The 21,399-nt window shown below is 37.3% G+C and overlaps 1 long non-coding RNA gene across 1 annotated transcript; it reads right to left on the minus strand.

The window, feature by feature from the left end:
* Positions 1-5,841: 5,841 nt before the first annotated feature.
* Positions 5,842-21,390, minus strand: LOC122240381. The gene is made up of 3 exons (XR_006220028.1): positions 21,296-21,390; positions 10,407-10,532; positions 5,842-6,005 (listed from the first exon to the last, which is right to left on the minus strand). It is a non-coding gene; the product is annotated as an uncharacterized LOC122240381 (long non-coding RNA).
* Between the last annotated feature and the right edge of the window lie 9 nt (positions 21,391-21,399).

Raw genomic sequence — 21,399 nt, forward strand, 5'->3', positions numbered from 1 at the left:
AACAGGACTTTGAGGGGTGCCTGGGTGGCTCAGTCAGTTAAGCATCCGACTTCAGCTCAGGTCATAATCTCATGGTTTGTGAGTTTGAGCCACCTCATCAGGCTCTGTGCTGACAGCTCAGAGCCTGGAGCCTGCTTGGGATCCTGTGTCTCCCTCTCTCTCTGCCCCTCCCCTGCTCACGCTCTGTCTCTCTCTCTCAAATATAAATACACATTTAAAAAATAAGTTTTATAAAAAGGACTTTGAAATGAGTTCTAACCTGAAAAGTAGATATGAAATATGTGTTTAACATAAAATTTGTGTTGAAACCTATAGGCTAACCTACTAAGATTTTAACCTAAGTTATTAAGATTTTAAATATTAAGATAGTTAAGATACTGAGAAAATGAGGGGCACCTGTTGAGTTACTAAAATGTTAGTTAAGAAAATGAGAGCCTCAGTCAGTTAAGGGTCCGACTCTTGGTTTAGGTTCAGGTCACTATCTCAGGGTCATGGGATCAAGCCCCACAAAGGACTCCAGCCCCACATAAGGCTCCATGCTGGGCATGGAACCTGCTTAGGATTCTCTTTCCCACTCTCTTTCTCCCCTTCCCGCATTTGCACTCTCTCTTTCTAAGACAGAAAGAAAGAGAGAGAGAGAGAGGGAGGGAGGGAGGGAGGGAGGGAGAAAATGAAAACACCTTTAGTTACGAAGATTTGCATAAAAAGGACTATCAAGATGCAAGTTTTCCATTACATATTTCGTATAGCGACTACGTTTCAATGTCAAGCTGCTCCACTTAGTAATATTGATATAGGAAGTGCGGCAGGGAGAAGCTTTAGTACTTATGATGCTGGACATGCAATGTAGCACAAGCAAATTTGGCTTTAAGAACTGCCTAATTACATATTTATAAATGCATATCATGTACCTTTAGGATGGAATGAAGCCCCATAGCCATTTCAGTTTATCAAGTAGATGATGTAATTTTTTAAAAATATTATGCAGTCGATTAAACCAAGCAACAATATACACTCATGGTTACTTGTGAAGGCTACCACTTATGGAATGATTGTCTATTTCATTGTGTGGTTAAATGCCAGGGACTGGAGCAAGCAAAAACGAAATAACCTGGGTAAATGCAGAAATCTGAAATGATGGCTCAGTAGCACCCTCCTGTCAATCAGCACAACCATTATCTTTAACAGTCACTGTGCATGGGCAATATTCTACTCATTTTATCAAATATCCCTGCCTCTTCAAAGACCAGCTTTTGGCTTTGGGGGATCCTTCTTTTTGTTTCTTTTTTTTTTTTTATTCTTTTTTGTGTTTGTCTATTTTCGAGAGACAGAGACAGAACATGAGCCGGGGAGGGGCAGAGAGAGGGGGAGACACAGAACCTGAAGCAGAAGCCAGGCTCTGGGCTGTCAGCACAGAGCCTGATGCGCAGCTCGAACCCATGAACCGTGAGATCATGACCTGAGCCGAAGTTGGATGCTCAACTGACTGAGCCACACAGGCGCTCCTGTTTCTTTCTTTTTTTTTTTTTTTAATATTTATTTATTTTTGAGAGAAAAGAGTGCTAGCGGGGAAGGGTCAGAGAGACAGCAGGACAGAGGATCTGAATTGGGCTCTGTGCTGACAGCTGACATCCCAGTGAGGGGCTCACAAACGGGGAGATCGTGACCTGAGCTGAAGTTGGCGCTTAACCAACTGAGTCACCCTAGCGTCCCCTGTTTCTGTTTTCTATTTTATTTACTTCTGTGGCTTATTCTGTTGTATTTTTCCCAACATCTTAAAATAAAATTTTAGCTCACTAATTTTCATTTTTTCTTGTATATACATGAAAGACCTTAAATGTCACCCTTGGTTCTCTTTTAGCACCAAATTATTTTCATTGTCATTCCTTTATCAATCTTATATAATTTCCAATTATGATTTATTTTAGCCATGAGCTATTTAGTTTCATTTTTCAAACACAAAGGACTTTGGAACAACCATTTTTTTCTTAAAGATTTCTAATTTTGTACAGAAATGGAGATCTTTACAACATGGATTGTTTGATACATTTTTAAAATTTTTTACCACTTCAAACTGCAATTTTTATGAATGTTTTATCCTTGTTTGAAATAATCTGTATCCTCTAGTTGGGCAGAAGAATCTGATTATGTTGTCCTAATTTTCTATATCTTTAATGATTTTTGCTTGATCTATCAAGCTTTTTTAAAGTTTCTCAATTTCTATATATAATTCTTGAGTCTTTCCATGTTATATACTTCGAGGTGATGCATTCAGATACAAAAAGATTCGAGACGTTACATTTTCCTTATAAGCCATTCTTTTCATCATTTGACAGTGTCTTTTTCTAATAAGGTTTTGTTTTGTTTTGTTTGCTTCAGAGTCCACATTGATATTTAATTAATAACATGATAAGATAACTCAAAACAGATTTTGATATGTCAGCAAAACCAACTTTCCTTGATATTTTTCTGCCATGTTATTTTTCATCCTTTTACATTCAACGTTTCTGTATGTCTTTGTGTTTTAGCTACCTCTTATGATAAAATAGCTTAAAGCTGCTCTTTTTGTTTTTGTTTTTAGGTATAAGAACCTGTTTTTTAACAAGTCAAATTAGTCTACTCACATGTATTGCAATTGCATTTGACCTTATTTCTACTATTGTAGATATGTTATGTTTTCTATATGCTATGCTTTTCATTGCTTTCCCTCCCACCCCCACCCCCCATTTGCTATTATTGTTATCATTGTTGTCTTCATCTGCCTTCTACTGGATTGGCTTAATTTACTGTATTATTTTCCCTTCTTCTACTCATTTGGAAATTGTTCGTTTTCCTTTCCTTTTTTTTTTTAAATGTTTACTTTTTTTCTTTTGAGAGAAAGAGAGATAGAAAGAGAGCACGGGGAAGGGACAGAGACAGAGGGAGAGAGACCGTGAGAACATGACCTGAGCCAAAGTCAAGAATCGGATGTTCAACTAACTCAGCCACCCAGGCGCTCCATTCTTTTTCTTTTTTTTTTTTTTTAAATAGTGACTCTTAAATCTTTAACATAGTTGTCTTAAAAATGTCTAAAGTTAATTGATATTTCTATACTTCTGTCATTTATTGTATTTGTTAAAATTATTTCGCTTCAACTTCTTTTTTTTTCTTAATTTTAACTGTGGTAAAATATACACCAAAAATCTACTATCTTATCCATTTTTTAATGTATAGTTCAGTAATGTTACGTACACTCACATCATTATGTACCCAATCTCCAGAACTCTTTTCATCTTATAAAATTAAAACTCTATACTAATTAAACAGCAAATCCTCATTCCCTGCTTTCCCCGCCTTTTGCAACTACCAGTACATTTTCCCTCTCTATGAATTTGACCACTGTAGGCACCTTGTGTACGTGGAATCCTATAGTATATATGTCTTTTTGTGACTGGCCTTTTTCACTTAGCATGAAGTCCTAAGGTTCATTCAAACAGCTTCTTTTTAAAACACCCCTCCCTCAAGTCAGTCTATTGTTTTTATTTCCTCGCTCACCAGTGCTCCTTATATTCCTCTCACTTCTAGGTTCAAATTTCATCTTCCTGAAGTACATGTGTGAGAAACTGCGAGAAGTCAGTATGTTGTAAATTCAATCCTTTCCTATAAATCTCTTTATTTCCCTTCATCTTGAATAGTTTAACTGAGTACAGAATTTTAAGTTGGTTTTAATTTTTCCCTCAGCACTTTGAAGATATTATTCCAATGTCTCCTTGCACATACTGTAACTGACAAGTTTCCATCTAAACGGCATTTCTTTAACAGAGAAATCTTCTTTTTTGTATTTAAGATTTTCTATGAGATCCATATTTTTATGTTCATGAAAATGGGTCTACGTACTTATAGGTATGCATGTATGTGCATTGATTTTTTTTATTTTTATCATTCCCATCAAACTCATTGTAATTTCTGTGTGTATGGGTATGTATGTGCGTGTATAGAGAGTGTGTGTATGTGTGTATATAGAGAATTATTTTTTGTTTTATTTTGTTTTCATGAAATTCGTTTTAATTTCCAAATCTGAACCTGAAGATTTCTGAGTCTTTTGAGGGGGAGGGGGAAGTGTAGGCATTATTACTTTGAATATTGCTTATTTTTCATTCTGGAACTCCTAATAGAAATATGTTGGGTTTTGTCCACTCTCCACGTGTCTTAATCATTCTTTCTGATTTTTCATACTTTTATCTCTATCCTGCATTCTGGTAATACAGTAGATTAAAGGATTTTTTTTTTTTTGGAAATGATCCCTCCCTTCACCTCTCCCTATAGGAGGAATATGCTTTCTCTGCCACAGATTTTAAGCTTGCAAAGTTGGGCTTCTCTCTCCATCACCTGCTTTTTGCATGAGAACGTGACTCAAGTGTCTTCTGGCTTGAGGAGCATGAGATGTATGTGGAACACACTTTAGTCCACCCTGCAGGTGGCAGGCCAGCTGAGCCTGCCAGGATCAGCTAAACTTCAGCCAACCCAGAAGGGCATGACTAAGAAATATATGTATATTATCATATGCCACTAGGATCTGAGGTGTTTCGCAAGGCAGAAAAAGTTGACTGATACAGAATTTTATATTTAATTTTTTTTAATGTTTATTTATTTTTTGAGAGAAAGAGATAGAGCACAAGTAGGGAAGGGGCAGAGAGAGAGGGGGAGACACAGAATCCAAAGCAGGCTCCAGGCTCCGGGCAGTCAGCACAGAGCCCGACGCGGGGTTCGAACCCACGAACTTTGAGATCATGACCTGAGCCTAGGTTGGATGCTTAACCGATTGAGCCACCTAGGTGCCCCTATAGAATTTTGTATTTAGAGTGGAGTGCTGTCATAACAAAAACTTAAAATATGTGGAATTGGCCGTGGGAATGGGGAGTAGGCAGCGATGCAATTATCATAAGAGAGTGGGAAAATGGCAGCAGTCTTATGTAGTAGCAAAACATTTGGGAAAATTGTTACCTGCGATAACACAAAAGTCAGAGTATGTACTTAATATACTTATTAAGTTGGGTGAGGTGATTTCAAAGCAGAATGTTAATTAAAAAAAAAGCTAGCTGCTGCTTAGCTACACTGCATTTAAAAAGGATAAGCTGTGATGAACACCGGGTGTTGCATGTAAGTGTTGAATCACTAAATTCTACACCTGAAACTAATATTACACTGTATGTTAACTAACTGGAATTTAAATAAAAACTTAAAAGAAAAAATGAGACATAAGAGGTGAACTCAAAAAGAACTGCCTGGATTACAAACAGAATTGAGAAGGAATTTAAGAGTCCAGAAATTCTGAAATTTGTAGGGTTGAAAATGAAACTATTTATCATGAAATCCCAACCTAAGAGAGAAGGCAAATCTAGGTTGCTACCAGTAACACATGACCCTTGGGTAAAGGCAAAATCAAGGCTGTAACTGCAACATCCTTTAGTAAAACCTCAGAAAAGATAAAGGTGGTACTGCAGGTCAGAGTACCATGAAAGCAAAGCTTGACATGGAAATTAGCCTGCACAAAAATGTTCTCAGAATCAACACCTCTGAAAGAAAAGGAAGCAAGCAAGACTGGGCAGAGAAAGAAGGTGAGCTCTACTACATTTACAAAAAGTCTTCACTCCGCTGAATTTAGATGGCTCCTCAGAGTTGTTCCAAACTGAGGCAAAGGTGTCAAGCCTTTATAATCCCACATCAACCAGTCATGACATACTGATTGTCCCCTGGAAGTGAGCATGACCTACGCATGGTAGCTCCTTGTTTGATATTTTATGAAAGATCCTATGTCATGAGATCAAACCCTCTGTAAGTCCTTTGATGGTAGAAATGGTTGAGGCACTGTTGGCAGGAAAGGAAAATAATACCTGTAATGTCAATTCCAATCAAGATGAATCACTGCCTTCTTCCAGGGTAGGACCCAATGTATTTAACTTACCACCATTTGTTTCTCTTCTGGGGTTGATTCCATATCACAGGCTCACCATTGGTCTCTGTTCCTGGCAGGGGACACATGTGGTAGCAGTAAGGGTTAGATCAGCCTTGATAAAAGGGAACCCATTCTTTGGTGCTGTTGTATAGACACCATGGTTATGCATTCATGTGCTCATTGCTATGGCTCTGGGGATGGAGGCTATTTGATGTCAACTGTTGGTGTCATTCAGTCTGTTTGTTCAATACCTGTAGTGGTGTATCCTTTATGATTGGTGTTCACAGGTAACACTAAAATCTTGACACTTTTACCCACTCCTCTAGGTCCAGCCACATAACTTTTCCTTAAATTTCCTGGTGCTCAATCTAACAATATTTCTCTTTTCAGGACCCTGACCAAATTTGTCTTTTCATGCAAAGTGGATGACCAAGTGTACCATCCAAAGCTCTGTTCACTGGGAGAACTTCCCCTCACTACTTGCTTTCAAGTCCATTCATGAATGGATCTATAGTGCAGACGCCATCATTTTTTGGCTTATACCCACATACTGAGCTGAACCATTTCTAAATAAAACCTCAACTTGTCCCCTTTATTATAAACTAGTCATAAGGTAGCCATCATGCAGCCAGAGGTATGAGCTTAGGTGGACTGTCTACTACATATATTATCTACTAGATCTCTTCAGCTGGGGTGGGGGGAAGGGAGAAGGGAACTAAGAAAGATTAAGAATATGGCATAATAGAATATTGATGGAGGTATCTGTAATTAAGGCTATAAAGTGAGGTGATATCTCAAAGAGAATTGTGGATGTAGCTTTTGGCATGTAGCATTGACTAGCATCAAATACATAGAAAATCCACAACAACTGAAAGTATCACAGGCTTGGACTAAAAGTCACTGAGACTCTTCAGATATAAAAAGAACCTTGCGCGCCAGTGTTCTACACACAGGGGACAGACCACGAGTCTCTTAGCCACCAAGAAGAACCCTCCTCAGAAGTGGCTAAGGAGGGTGATGGAAAAGGATAAATTCTCCCTCCTCACCAGAGGAGCAGAGCAAAGTGCCCTGAAGAAGCATAGAGGGAAGTGTTTTTCAAGAAACAGAAGTAAGACTTCATCAAGGAATATTCCACATCCCCAAGGTGGAGGGACTTGGAAATAGTTGCCTAGCAAGATTTAAGAATTGCTGTGGACCAGTGACTCCCATACATATCTCATTCTTCTTCTTGTCAAACATAACTGTTGACTATAGTTATCCTACCTTTGTTCTACCATCATGTATTGAATGTGTGAGAGCAGATACCTTATCTTTTAAGTATTCAGGGCTTTGAATCACAAGGAGATACTCTACACCTTATATAAATCATGTGATCCTAGACTTTAAGCCTAATGTCATGCTTGAATGAGATTTTTGGGGTGTTTTGAAATTACTGAGTACATATGGTTAGTGAATGAATATTTGTGACTAAAAGGGCAGACTGTAGTAAAGTAGATTTAAAACACTGTCCAACATATAGTCATTCCTTCCCTTCTCTTCCAGGCAGGAGTATACTTTCCCACTATTTGATTTATGGCTTAGTCATATAACATCCTCTGGCCAATGAGATATTAATGAACACAACAGGACCAAAGGCTTACAATATGCTTGTGTGGCTGGACTTTCTCTCTTGCCCTCCAGCTTTTCCCATCAGAAGAACATGCCTCAGGTAGCCACAAGTCCTTATGATGACAGAAATGTACAACATACTTGGGCTCAACTTGCAGCTTAGAGCCAAGGTCACTTGAGTCTAAACTAGATTTGCCAAATCCTAATGGTAGTAAATGTATGGGAAGTAAATGAAAGTATATTTGTTGTATGCCACTGAGTATGTGGGTGGTTGGTTACAAAGCAGAAGCCAATTAATACAGGGAAATTTTCTCAGATTAAGAATTTATGAACTGTTTCCTCGTTTGCATCATATTGGTAACTTAACCTGTTACTATGAATATTTGTTGGGGGGGGAGTGAGGGGCACCCCCACCCTCACCCCAATTCATATGTTGAAACCCTAATCCCCCATACCATGGTATTTGGAGGTGGGCCTTTGGGAGGTAGTTACGATTAAATTAGGTTATGAGGGTGGGGCCCTCATAATGGAATTAATGGCCCTATAAAAAGAGGAAGAGACATAAAATGGCTCTCTGATTGACTGCTTGGACAGAAACATCTGTCTTCCCCTGTCTTTGGCCTGGGACTGATCTCATCTGAACCTTCTGCTAGGTCTCAGGTCTTCAGACTAGAAATTAAACCAGGGGCTTTCCTGGATCTCTAGCTTCCAGACAGCAGATTGTGAGACTTCTCAGCTTCTATAAATTGTATGAATAAATAAATATATATATATATATACACATATATATATACACATTTGTACACATATATACACACATATATATATACACATATATATATACACATTTGTATGTGTATGTATATGTATATATGTATATCTATGTATATATGTATATGTATATATATGTATATTTGTTTCTCTGGAGAATACAGAATTCGGTACTGAGAAGTAGGGTGCTGCTGCAACAAATACCTAAAAATGAGGAAGTAGTTTTAGAACTGGGTAATGGGTAAAAGCTGGAAGAATTTTGAAGCACATTCTAGAAAAATCTGGTATTGCTATGAAGGTGATTCTAGTGAGAGCTCAGGAAGAAAAGAAGAGAGCTGAAGAGAGAGTGCCTCTGTCTTCCTCGAAAACACATGAATAATCCTGAATGGAATGGTAGTAGAAATGTGGATGGTACCAGCCATCTGATGAGATCACAGGAAACTGGAGAAAAGCGGCAAAGAATTTGGCTGAATTGTGTTTGTGTCGTAGTGTTTTGTGGAAGGTAGAACTTCCAAGTGATGAAAGGGGATATTTAGCTGAGAAGTTTTCTAAACAAAATGCTGAAGGAAAAGCTAGGTTCCCCCTGAATACATAAAGTAAATTTCAAAAAAGAAATTAATTAAAATAGAACTGTTGAGCAAAAAAGAGATCAGATCTTAAATATTGTGGAAATTTTCAGCCTGTCCATACCAAATAGGAGAAACTGTGTTGGGAAAAGAATGCTAAGGGTGTGGCTGACTTGCCATTTAATTAAGAGATTAATGTGGGTGTGAACCACAGACCTAATCGTATGACCCCAGCAGGGGCGTTGCCAGTTTGAACCGAAAGGAACAGAGATAGGACACAATAAAGGAAGGCTTTTGGGTTTCTTAGATCCTAGAGGACCCAGACCATTGAGTCTTAGGCTACAAATATGTGACATTCTTCAAGACAAGGGAAGCATGACCCTGCTGCTGATTCGGAGATCATGAGAGTCGCCAACTCACATTCAGCAGGCCAGACAGCTCTTAATCCAAACTATGGGGGTGAAGCTGCCAGGAGCTGTGGGGGATTCACAGTCACTGGCTGATCTATGAGGTAGACTGCAGCTTCCCACTGAGCCATGGGGATGAAGCTGCCAGCCCAGTGGATCTGGACGGCAGAGCACCAAACGAAAGAAGACTATTCTCCCACTTTAAGGTCAAATGGGATTTGCCTTGCTAGATTTCAGACTTACTTGGGACCCCCTCCTCTCCCGATTTCTCCCTTTTGGAATAGAATTGTCTACCCTATGTCTAAAATACCGTTGTATTTTAGATGCAAGCACACAACGTGTCTGGTTTCACAGGTTCACAGCTAGAGAGGAATTTTGTCTTGGGATGAATTATACTTCAAGTCTCATCCATATCTGACTTAGGTAATAGCTACATGAGACTTTGGCCTTTGGGGTTTAGAGTTGGTGGTGGAAACAATGGAGACTTTAAGGGATGTTCAGATGGAATGAATATACTTTGCAATGTAAGGATATACATTTGGGAAGGAACGATGGCAGAATGCTATGGACTGAATGTTTGTGCCCCACCCCCCAAATTCAGATGTTGAAGCCCTAATCCCCAATGTGATGGTATTTAGAGGTGAAGCCTTTAGGAAATAATTAGGGTTAGATTAGGTCATGAAGGTGGCTCTCTCATGATGGGATGAATGCCCTTATAAAAAGAGGAGGAAACAGGAGATCTATCTCCACCAAGTGAGCACACTGCCTGGAAGGCAGTCACCTGCAAACCTAAAAAGGGCTCTCACCAGAACACAATCATGTCCACACCCCGATCTTACACTTCTAGCCTCCAGAACTGTAAGAAATAAATTTCCATTGTTTAAGCCACCCAGTCTGAGGTATTTTTGTTATAGCAACCCAAGGTGACTAAGATCCCTATCCATTTAGATTTTAATTTCAATAACCATCTTATATATTCATAGAAGGTCTAACTGGTTCATTTTTCAATTTGCCTTTTCGTTTTTGCACATTTTACTGTTCTTTCCTTAGTTTCTATTTTTTATGTTTATGACCATATGAAATTTACTTATTTTTAACACAGATTTTTCCATTACTTACGGTTTTTCAATTTTCTCTTTTTGGTGCATATGTTGACACTTAAATGGTAGTTGGTTTTCTAGTGCATCTTGTAAATTTTTATGTTATCTTCTGTGTATGATACTTTTCTATGGTAGTCCATGAAACCTAAAATAGAATAATGTTTCTACTGGGAAGTGTTAATTTGATTCTTTCCCATATCGAGGGGTTTCAACATCCTTGGATCAATAGCCTCTATTCAGCACGTTCTACATTCTGAATGTATTCTTTCCCCATACACGTATCATAGTAATGTTTGGTGAGAGTTTATACCTACTATTCTTTAAATCTTGTTTTTGTTTTTATCTATGATACCTGGAGAATTTTTTTAATTCTTGATTAATTTTTGATATAATATCTACCATTTCTATAGGTTCAAGAGGAATTAGATAAACCATGTTGACAAGTTTCCAGGTTCCCAAATTCTTGTAAAAGAATCATGTTTATTTCATCAGATGTTTTATGCCTTATGGTACTGCACCCACACTGTGATTTAAAAGATTGCTTTAACTCTATAAATGAGTGTTTTGAAGATAATAGAGCTTCTCTAGAATGACTGATTGAAAAAAAAAAGTTGACTTAGTTACTTGCAAACAGATAACTGGTGATCTAAGCATAAATTACAAGTATAAAGATCTATTAAAGTGGTCTAATTGAAAAGTAAAGTTAACACTGCAGAGGTAACAAATACTAAGATCACTGTAGAATAGATTATACTGCAGATTACTTTAATATTACTTTGGGGGTCTGGGGTGCCTGGGAGGCTTAGGTGGTTAAGCATCCGACTTTGGCTCAGGTTATGATCTCACAGTTCATGAGTTCGAGCCCCGCATCAGGCTTTGTGTGGACAGCTCAGAGCCTGGAGTCTACTTCAGATTCTGTATCTCCCCCTCTCTCTGCCCTTCCCCGCTCATGCTCTTGCTCTCTCTGCCTCTCTCTCTCTCACACACACACACACTCTCTCTCAAAAATAAAATAAACATTAAAAAATATTTTTTAAAAATATTACTTTGGGGTCTGGGGGGTTGGCTTTAATTATTTTATTTTCTCTTATTTTTGTTTTGCTTTGTTTTCTTTCAAGTTTTTATTTAAATTCCAGTTAGCTAACATATAGTGTAATATCAGTTTGTGGAGTAGAATTTAGTGATTCATTACCCACATACAACACCCATTGCTCATCACAAGTGCCCTCCTTAATACTCATCACCCATTTAACCTATCCCCTCTGCCCATCTCCTTTCCAGCAACCCTCAGTTTGTTCCCTATAGTTTAGAGTCTGTTTCATGGTTTGCCTGTCACCTCCCCACCCCCACCCCCATGTTCATCTACTTCAATATTACTTTGGAATTATGTATCTGAGGAATTTTACCTAAGAGCATACTAGCATGTCCTATGTGGTTGACTTGGGACTCAAAGTGAGTATTAGGTATTCAGAAATATTTGTTGATTGAATTAGTGAATGAATAAATGTTTCTTTTTTGTATGTAATATAGGTGTTATGTAAAAGCAAATCAGTATGGTGGGGTCAGAGTGCACTGAAATAGTAGAAAATGTAGATTCTATTGCTCTGCATGTAATGCCTTTATGATTAGAGGAGGACACTTACCCTCTCTGCACCCCATTTTCCTCATACATAAGGCAAAAATATCTTTACACTTTACAAAGTTACAGTTGAAATAAAATCAGATGAATATACATGAAAGCATTTTGAAAATCATAAACTACTTACTATGCTGTTAAAAAATATTATTTTCACTGAAATAAGAAAATATGAAAATGAGACCCTCTTACAGCAAAGACTTTTCCTTTAAAGGTTAAGCTATGGTAACGAAGTGACCCAAAAGTACAGTATCTTAAGCAAGATAGAAATTTCTCTCTCACCTAGAAGTCGATATAGACAGTCCAAGGCTGATATAATGGCTTAATGATGGAGTACCAGACTGTATCTTTTTGCTCTGCCATCCTCAATAGATGGCTTCCAATATGTGGGGAAAGGTGGTAACTCTAGCTCCCACTAACATCTCTGATTTTCAGCCAGCAGAAAGGAAGAAAGGAAAGGGGGGAGTGATAAGCAAGACCCTTTTTTGAAAGAGCATATATGAGAAGTTTCACACATCACTTGTGCTCATGTCCCATTGAACACAACCTAGAATATAACCACATGTATTTGCAAGGGAGACTTAAAGCCCATGATGTGATCACATGTTCATAAATTGGAAGACAATATCGTTAACATGATAATCCCCAAATTGATCTGCAGATTCCGAGCAATATTTATCAAAATCCCAACTGACTTCTCTATAAGAATTGAAAAGTGAATCCTACTATTCATAGGGAATTTCAAGGGACTCAGAATAACCACAGCAATGTTGAGAGAGAAGAACAAAGTTGGTGGACTCACACTTCTTAATTTCACAACTTTTTACAGAGCTATATTAATCAAGGCAATGTGTTACTGCCATAAGGATAGACATAGAGATGAATGGAATAGAACTGAGCCTTCACAGTTATGGTCAGTTAGAAAAAGGGTTCCAAGACAGTTAAAAGGGGGAAAGAATAATAGTTATAACAAATGGCGATAGGACAATTAGATATCCACATGTAAAAGAACTAAATTGGGGAGGGGGGGGCACCTGGGCGGCTCAGTCAGTTAAGCAGCTGACTTCAGCTCAGGTCATGATCTCATGGCTCGGCTCGTGGGTTCAAGCCCCATGTCGGGCTCTGTGCTGACAGCTCAGAGCCAGATCCTGCTTCAGATTCTGTGTCTCCGTCTCTCTCTGCCCCTCCCCTGCTCGTGCTCTCTCTCTCTCTTTCTCTCTCTCAAAAATAAATAAGTAAATTTTTAAAAAATTTAAAAAAGAACTAAATTGGACCCTTTCCTCATACCACATACAAAAAGTAACTTAAAATGGATCCAGAGACGAAATGTAAGTTCACTAACTATAAAAATCTAAGAATAAAACAAATGTGTAAGTCTTTAGGACATTGGATTAAGCAACAATTTCTTAGAACACCAAAAGGATAAGAAACAAAAGAAAAAAAAAGAGAAAAAACAGATAAAACTTAACATGACAAAAATCAAAACTCTTTTGCTTCAAAGGAACCAACAAAAAAAAGTGAAAAGATAACCGATGGGAGAAATTTGAGGGAAATTATCTATCCAATAAAGGTCTAGTATGTATAATATTTAAAGAACACTTACAACTCCATAATAAAAAGACAAATTACCTGACTAAAAAATGGGCAAAGGATCGATTTGGATAGATATTTCTCCAAAGACGATATACAAATGACCAATAAGCAAATGAAAAGATTCTCCACATCATTAGCCTTTAAAGAAATAGAAATCAAGGGGAACCTGGGTGGCTCAGTCAGTTAAGCCTCCAACTCTTGATTTCGACTCCAGTCATGATCTCAAGGTCTGTGAGTTCTAGACCCACATGGAGCTCTGCCTCAAAGCATGGAGCCTGCTTGGGATTCTCTTCTCCCTCTCTCTGCCCCTCCTTTGCTTGTGTTCTCTCTCTCTCTCTCTCTCTCTCTCTCTCTCTCTCTCTCCCTCTCTGTCTCTCTCTCTCTCTCTCTCAAAAATAAATAAATAGAAATCAAAACCCGAGTAAGATAACACCTCACACCCACTAGGGTGTCAATAACAAAAAAAGACACATAATAACAAGTATTGCTAAGGATGTGCAGAAATTGGATTACTAGTAGCAAATGTAAAATGATGCAGCCACTTTGGAAAACAGTCTGACTTTCTTTAAACGCTGAGTGGCCATTTGACCCAGCAATCCCACTTTTAGGTACTTACCCAAAAAAATGAAAACGTACATTCACACAAATACTTATATGTGAATGTTCATAGCAGCATTATTCATGGTAGTCCAAAAAAGGAAATCCAATTGTCCATCAACTATTAATGGATAAATTAATGTGTATATCCATACAACGGAATATTATTCAGCAATAAAATAATGAACTACCAATACATGCTACAACATAGATAAACCTTGAAAACATTATGCTAAATCGAAGAGGCCAGTCACAAAGGTACACATATTGTTTGGTTTTATGAGAAGTGTCCAGAATAAGCAAATCTATAAACACAGAAAATAGATTCGTGGATGCTTAGGGCTGAAGGATGAGGAGTTGAAGTGACAGCTAAAGGATATGGAGTTTCGGCAGAAGGTAATGACAATATTTTAAAATTGATTTGGTGTTAGATGTACAACTCTGTGAATATACTAAAAACTATTGCATTGTACTTTAAATGGGTCCAATGTATAGCATGGGAATTATGTGTCAGTGTTTTAAAGAAAAAAAAATCCATAGTTTCTTTGTGTGGCCATATGTTCAGTTGAAACTTCTATTGCTATGGAAGAAAAACAGAATATATATGTGTATACTAGTAGACAGTAAGCAATCTCTGACATAGGGAGTATCGTGACTTTTGGCATTGTTGGTAAGTTTCCAATTTAGTGTCGAGTCATATTATATTAGGAATGCCCAGCAAAGGAGCGGCGCCTGGGTGGCTCAGTCAGTTGAGCGTCTGACTTCGGCTCAGGTCATGATCTCAGGGTCAGTGAGTTCAAGCCCTGCATTGGGCTCTGAGCTGACAGCTCAGAGCCTGGAGCCTGCTTTGGATTCTGTTTCCCTTGCTCTCTGCCCCTCCCCCGATCACACTCTGTTCTCTCCGTCTCTCAAAAATAAATGAACTTGAAAAAAAAAATTTAAGAATCCCCAGCACCAACACAGTGATTTATTGAATTATTGTGATACTACAGCAAGGGGATTGAAGTAAGCAGTTATTTGGATGCTAGTCCTGGCTCTACATTCACTAGCTTTATTATCTTGATAAGTCACAACCTCTCTCACTGAAAAGGTAAAAATTAAACCAGATGATTGCTACAGGTCCATTAAGTTCTAAGATCATTTGGTTCCAACTGTACAAATTGACCTTTTCACAGATTGTTTCCTCCCCATGTGTCATTTCGAGGCACGCACTTGTTTAGAGTGTTCCCTTGAGTGACCTTCATGTATATTGCCCACTTTAAATATTGTTTAAATAATATTTACTTCTCATTCTCAAATAGTTGATCTTGAATTTTCTTTGTCCTTTCCAAGTTTGTATTTTACTCTTTGAGGTACTAATGTACCTCAAGTTTTTGCCTCAATATTTATTATAGATTCCTAGGGCTGAATTTGACATCAGGGTAACAAATCCAAAGGACTGACTTTATTCTTTTTTAATTTTTTAAAGTTGCTTTATTTATTTTGAGAGAGACAGAGAGAGAGTACAAGCAGGGGAGGGGTGGGGGGACAAAAGATCTGGAGAGTGCTGATCTGCGCTAAGAGCAGAGAGCTCAACGTGGGGCTTGAACTCGTGAGCTGTGAGATCGTGGTGAAGTCAGATGCTTAAGCCACTGAGCCACCCAGGTGCCCCCAAAGTCCTGACTTTAAACAGGGAAACACTCAACTACAGTTTTAAATATCATTAATAAAGGAGATTCCCCAAATTATTCAGCAGTAATTTCTAAATAAGGAATCTCTGTTGTAATTAACACAAATCCTTCAATTCCATCTGTTTCCAATTAAGGAAAGTACATCTCTAAATAATATTTTTCTAGATGTTTTGCTCCTAAACTTAATTATATTTAATTATTCTTATTTTAAAAGCCATGTTTACATTGTCATCGTCTCTGTGTGTTATCTAATAACTGGTTTTTTATTCAAGACTCCTTTGGTTCTCATTTTGTGTTCCTTCTTACCTGTTAAAATAGGAGAGTCCGAAGGAAGGAGTTAGTTCCATAAACCAATACATAGGAACGTTCAGTACTTTTTAGGGAAGTCATGTTCCCTAAACTGCTCCTAAGTATGCTGTACTCATGAGAAGAGAAATGGGCCCAGGAAGAAAAGATCACTTAAGCTCATTTTGAGGTACGGTGGGTAGGATAGGGGTGAGGTATCCACTGCCACAATATAAAATGGAGAATGTTTAGCAATAAAAAGAATAATTGCTCATTTTTCATTTTTGTTGCACTCTTTTTCTGTAGAAATCAAGTACTAAAGTACTAAAGAATGTGTCATTTTTACATATCCCCTACATGATTCTTAGGTCAAGAAGAATCTAAAGTTTTGGGATGACAGCAGCCTATAGAAAAGTCTCTTTTCAGTGCTTCCAGAATGAAATCACCTTTTAATAATAAGAGTTTCTACTGTGGTAATCCTTATGCAGTAACAAAGACTATGACCCTTAAAAATGTAAAGCTACCAAGGTTTTGGTACAGAATCTATAACTTATTACACATTTAAATTGTCATAGAGAAAAATGTGTGGTTCACTATACAAGTATTTCATTCCCTCTGCTAAAAATGATCTCTAATTATAAATATCTATGTGGTATAGTATATTGGTATTATGTTTATATTTAACCATTTATGGCCTAAATCTTAAGTTAGGTCTTTTTATACAGTACTTCTCTTTTACTATAAAAACTAATTACTTTTACATTTTTACTGAAAATATTTGTCACCAACTGAATACACAATTCTTAACAGTTTATTGTGTTTTAACTGATAGGGACTATACATGGTTAATGTAGAGACATCAAATAGAAGAAATTATTGAATATTAAATCAGTCCACTGAGATAAGCCAACATCTTTATCGAAAATATATTTTAAAAGAGAAAAAAATCCTATTTGAAACGATAACAGTTACAGTATATGAGTTATACTAGAGCTGTTCATTTAATTTACTGAGATTAAATAATCCTAGAGGGCTAGGGAGAGATCATTCTATCAAGAATGAACAATCCAGCCCCACAGCTACGATATAATTTCACTCTTGTCACAGGCCATTGCCTGAATCTGGGCAAAATTAATTGAAGAAGCCAACTTATCTCCTTAGACTAATGCTTCCCAAACTTTGGAAGGCACAAGAATCACCAGTGAACTTGTTAAAATGCAGAATTCTAAACTTTATCTACCAGAGATTCTGATTCAGCTCTGGAGTTGAGCCGAATAATCCGCATATTAAAATGCACCTCAACTCTTTGTGATACAGCTTATCTAGAGATTCCACTTTTAGAAACACTACCTTAGAAACACTACCTTAGGCTAAGATGATTTCCTTTTTTAACCCTCCAGCCATTAACAGTCCATTGGATAAGTGATACCTCTAGGCAGCCAAAAGGAAGAGAAAATTCCAACTGAGTTCCATCATCCTTTTAAGTTCAGATGAAGAGTAGCATTCTCTTGCTAGATACACTGCTTCCCAATTTAAGAGTTCTCTTTTTTGAGGCAAAGAGCACTAGAATTTAATTTGGGGTGCCCAAGTCTATTCTTAATCAGAGAATACTATTTCTCTAGCTTTTAAGGAAATATCTTAAAAAATTCCTCAATTGATTTTATCATAAATTTTCTTGGATGTCATGATAGCAAATATGTAATAGACTCAACATTGGTAAAAATTTCCTTCCTACAGTTTCCCATTGAAGAATCTTTCTGCATTTTTAAAAACTGACTTATTCTCTTTAACATAGTTTTAAACTTCTTTCAAACTTGGAAAAAGTGTTCACATCTCTATAAAATTTTATTGTTTTCTGAATTAATTTGCACAACATGAAAATAGAAAGCTAGAAAATGCAAACCTTTTTAACAGTAGAAGCATTTGGGGGGAAATTATTTTAGAAGGCTGACAGTTCTGAAGTTTTAATTTTCTAATTTCCTTTAATTTACTTCAAGAAAAAAAAGTTTGAAATTCATTTTTCTCTGAAAAGGCTGAAAACTCACGGTACAATGCCATTTACATGAGCCATTGAAAAGCAGTTACAGGATATAGAGTCTAAAGGGCATTACTTAAAAGCACTCAGCCCTTGCCCTACGAAAAGCAAGGTTTTTGTCTTCTTACCTTGATCTACTTCTATTTCCTATCAACCACTTTAAGTAGTCAGTAGAGCTGAGGGTTACTCTTAGTTTTAACCTGCCCACAAAGACATTTCATTCAGTAAGTACTTACAAGGGAACCACTGTCCACATAAGGTTTTATAAATGCCTGAGGACACAGGCAGAAAGAAAGGGAGGGAGCAACTGAAGGAGAGAGAGGAGAAAGGAAGTAAGGGAGGAAGGGGGAAGGAAAGGAGGGAGGGAGAAAAGAAGGAAGGAAGGAAAGAAGGGAGGAAGGAAGGAAACTTTTGGCTATATGTATTGATTTGTAGTTTGGCTAGTAGTCATAAGTACTATCTAGCTCTATATATACTTACAGCTCTATTTCTCATAAGTCAGCTTGACTCAATCTCCTCTGATTGTAATCATGAAGTTGGCTAACAGCTGCTTTAGCTTCCCTGAACTGATTCAGTCTCTATTAGTAAGTCTGGATAGCATTTCTTTTGCATAGTCAATAATTATTCCACTGCAACATGTCTAGAAGCTGTTTGAGGATCTACTATTTTCTATCCTTGGCTGATATCTGGCCAGTTGAAGTGTAATCAGCACATTTATAAGCTCCAGGTCCTCACCTTTGATGGGTATTTATTATAATTTGATGTTAAGAATTTGGTGACATTACCCGAAGAGTTAAAATAATCTCATAATTGCTGACGACTTTGGTATGGCTATTATTTTATGTATTGTATCAGTTTTATTATTATTTTTAAATGCTTATTTGAGGGGGTGGGGAGGGGAAGAGAGCTAGGAAGGAAAGAATCCCAAGCAGGCTCCCCACTGTCAGGGCAGAGCCCAACACGGTGCTCAATCTTGTGAATCCCGAGATCATGACCTGAGCCTAAATCAAATGGGCCACTTAACTGAGTGAGCCACCCAGGTGCTCACTGTATTGTATCAGTTTTAGAGCTCATCTCTAAAAATGTCTTCCATACTTTTGTCAACTAGCAGTTCGGATAATATATCTTATTGAGCCCAATTTCTTATAATTGTTATCCAAGACATATCTGTGTACTGCTATAGTAGACAGACAAATTGGTCATTTTGGGTCTAAAATGATTTTGTCTCAACTTCCTTAGGGTAGGCTGATCTACTACCTGTTTTAGTTTTCTATTACTACTATAACAAATTACCATAACTTAGTGATTTGAGACATTATAAATGTATAACCTTATATATTTCTATAGGTTACAAGTTCAATACAGGTCTCACAGGACTGAAATCAAGGCATTGGCAACACTGTTCCTTTTTGGAGGGTTTAGAAGAGAATTCATCCGTTTCTAGAAGCCATTCACATTCCTCAGCTCATGGCCCCTTTATTTTATCTTCAAAGCGATTTCTCTGTTGTCATATTTACCTTTGACCGCAGCCAGGAAAGGTTCTCCACTTTTAAAGATTCTTGGGATTATATTAATGGATAATGGATAATGGAAGATAATTTTCCCATCTCAAGGTCCTTAACCTAAATCAAATCTGCAAAGTCCTTTGTGTCATGTAAGGTAACATACTCACAGGTTCTGGGATTAGGACACTGACATCTTTGGGGAGCCGTTATTCTGCCTTCGGTGTTGTCAGTCCATGGGTAAGATGACTGTGACACATGTCTTTGATATGTTATGTACCTATTTTGTAATTAGAGATCTTCATAACAATAGTAATATTTTTCTGTTATATTGCTTCCAAGTACATTGTTTTATCCTTCAGAATACCTTCACGGAAAAGACTGTGAGTAAAGCTGGAATTTTAATATTATCTTTCTTACCCCTTTAGTGATTAGGTTTCTTTGATATGGGGTACTATTAATTTTAACACAACTGCCTAATCATTTTAATTATTGCATAGCAGCTTTGTGATCTTAATGAACTTGTTTAGACATTTGTCTTACTAGACAAACTGTCCCAGTCAAAAAGGGACAAATATTTCATGTGTAAATGGTACTATACACTGAGCACTATTAAGAGTTTCACATTCAAGGGGCTTCTGGGTGGCTCAGTCAGTTAAGCACCCGACTTCGGCTCAGGTCATGATCTCGCTGTTACCGAGTTTAAGCGCCATGTTGGGCTCTGTACTGACAGCTCAGAGCCTGAATCCTGTTTCAGATTCTGTGTCTCCCTCTTGCTCTTTGTCCCTCCCCAACTCACACTCTGTCGCTCTCTCGCTCAAAAATAATAAAATAAACATTAAAAAAATTTTTAAAGTTTCACATTTGTGATTTCATTACCATTTTACTGAATCCTATGAAATAAGTCTATTATTCCCATTTTACAGATGAGGAAACTAAAGTTTTCAGTGTTACAGAACTAGCAAGTGGCAGAGTGGGCCATTCACATATAGGTCTTTCCAATTCCAAAATGTATAATCTTTCCACTCTATTCTATAAACATTTCCATAAACATTAAGTTCAAATGTGTATGGAGGTGTATTACTATTTCCTACACATCTCATGAAAAGGAAAAGTTTTCCTTTCCTCCATACTATAGAAATCATGTCAAACATATTATATAGTAGCATTCAGCCACTAATAATTTTAGAAATCCATAACTGACATAGTTCAAAAGGGCCTAGACAGAAGTATACTGGCTAGCAACAAAAAGCAATGGTAAATATTTTATAAAATCACTAGACTTGTTTTATCTTCCTCATTGAGGTCTTCTAACAGACCCTTAATAGGGTCTGTAGTGCCCTATTGCTTAGAGACCTGGAAGACAACATCATGAAAAATGCCTCATTTAATGTTTACATCACTCCTGGAACATAGATGCATTCTTTAAGACCTGCCATTATATTGTTCTAAGACTCTTTGTAAGCAGTTTAAATCTTTTTGCTATCTAAGCCAAAATGAAGAGAAGGATTGACCAAATAGAAAATCTGAATAATTCAGTCCTCTCATGGGAGAAAACAAAGTTAATCTCTCTGGAATCTATATACTTACAGAATCAGTAGATCATTACACAACTATCTCCTTCACTTTGGATGTGTAGACTTCCAAAATCCATAAGCATTAAAGAAAACATTTTTAAACTCTTGCACAAAACT

This window comes from Panthera tigris, chromosome B4 (genome assembly GCF_018350195.1).
Source record: "Panthera tigris isolate Pti1 chromosome B4, P.tigris_Pti1_mat1.1, whole genome shotgun sequence".
In the NCBI taxonomy this organism is placed as follows: Eukaryota; Metazoa; Chordata; class Mammalia; order Carnivora; family Felidae; genus Panthera; species Panthera tigris.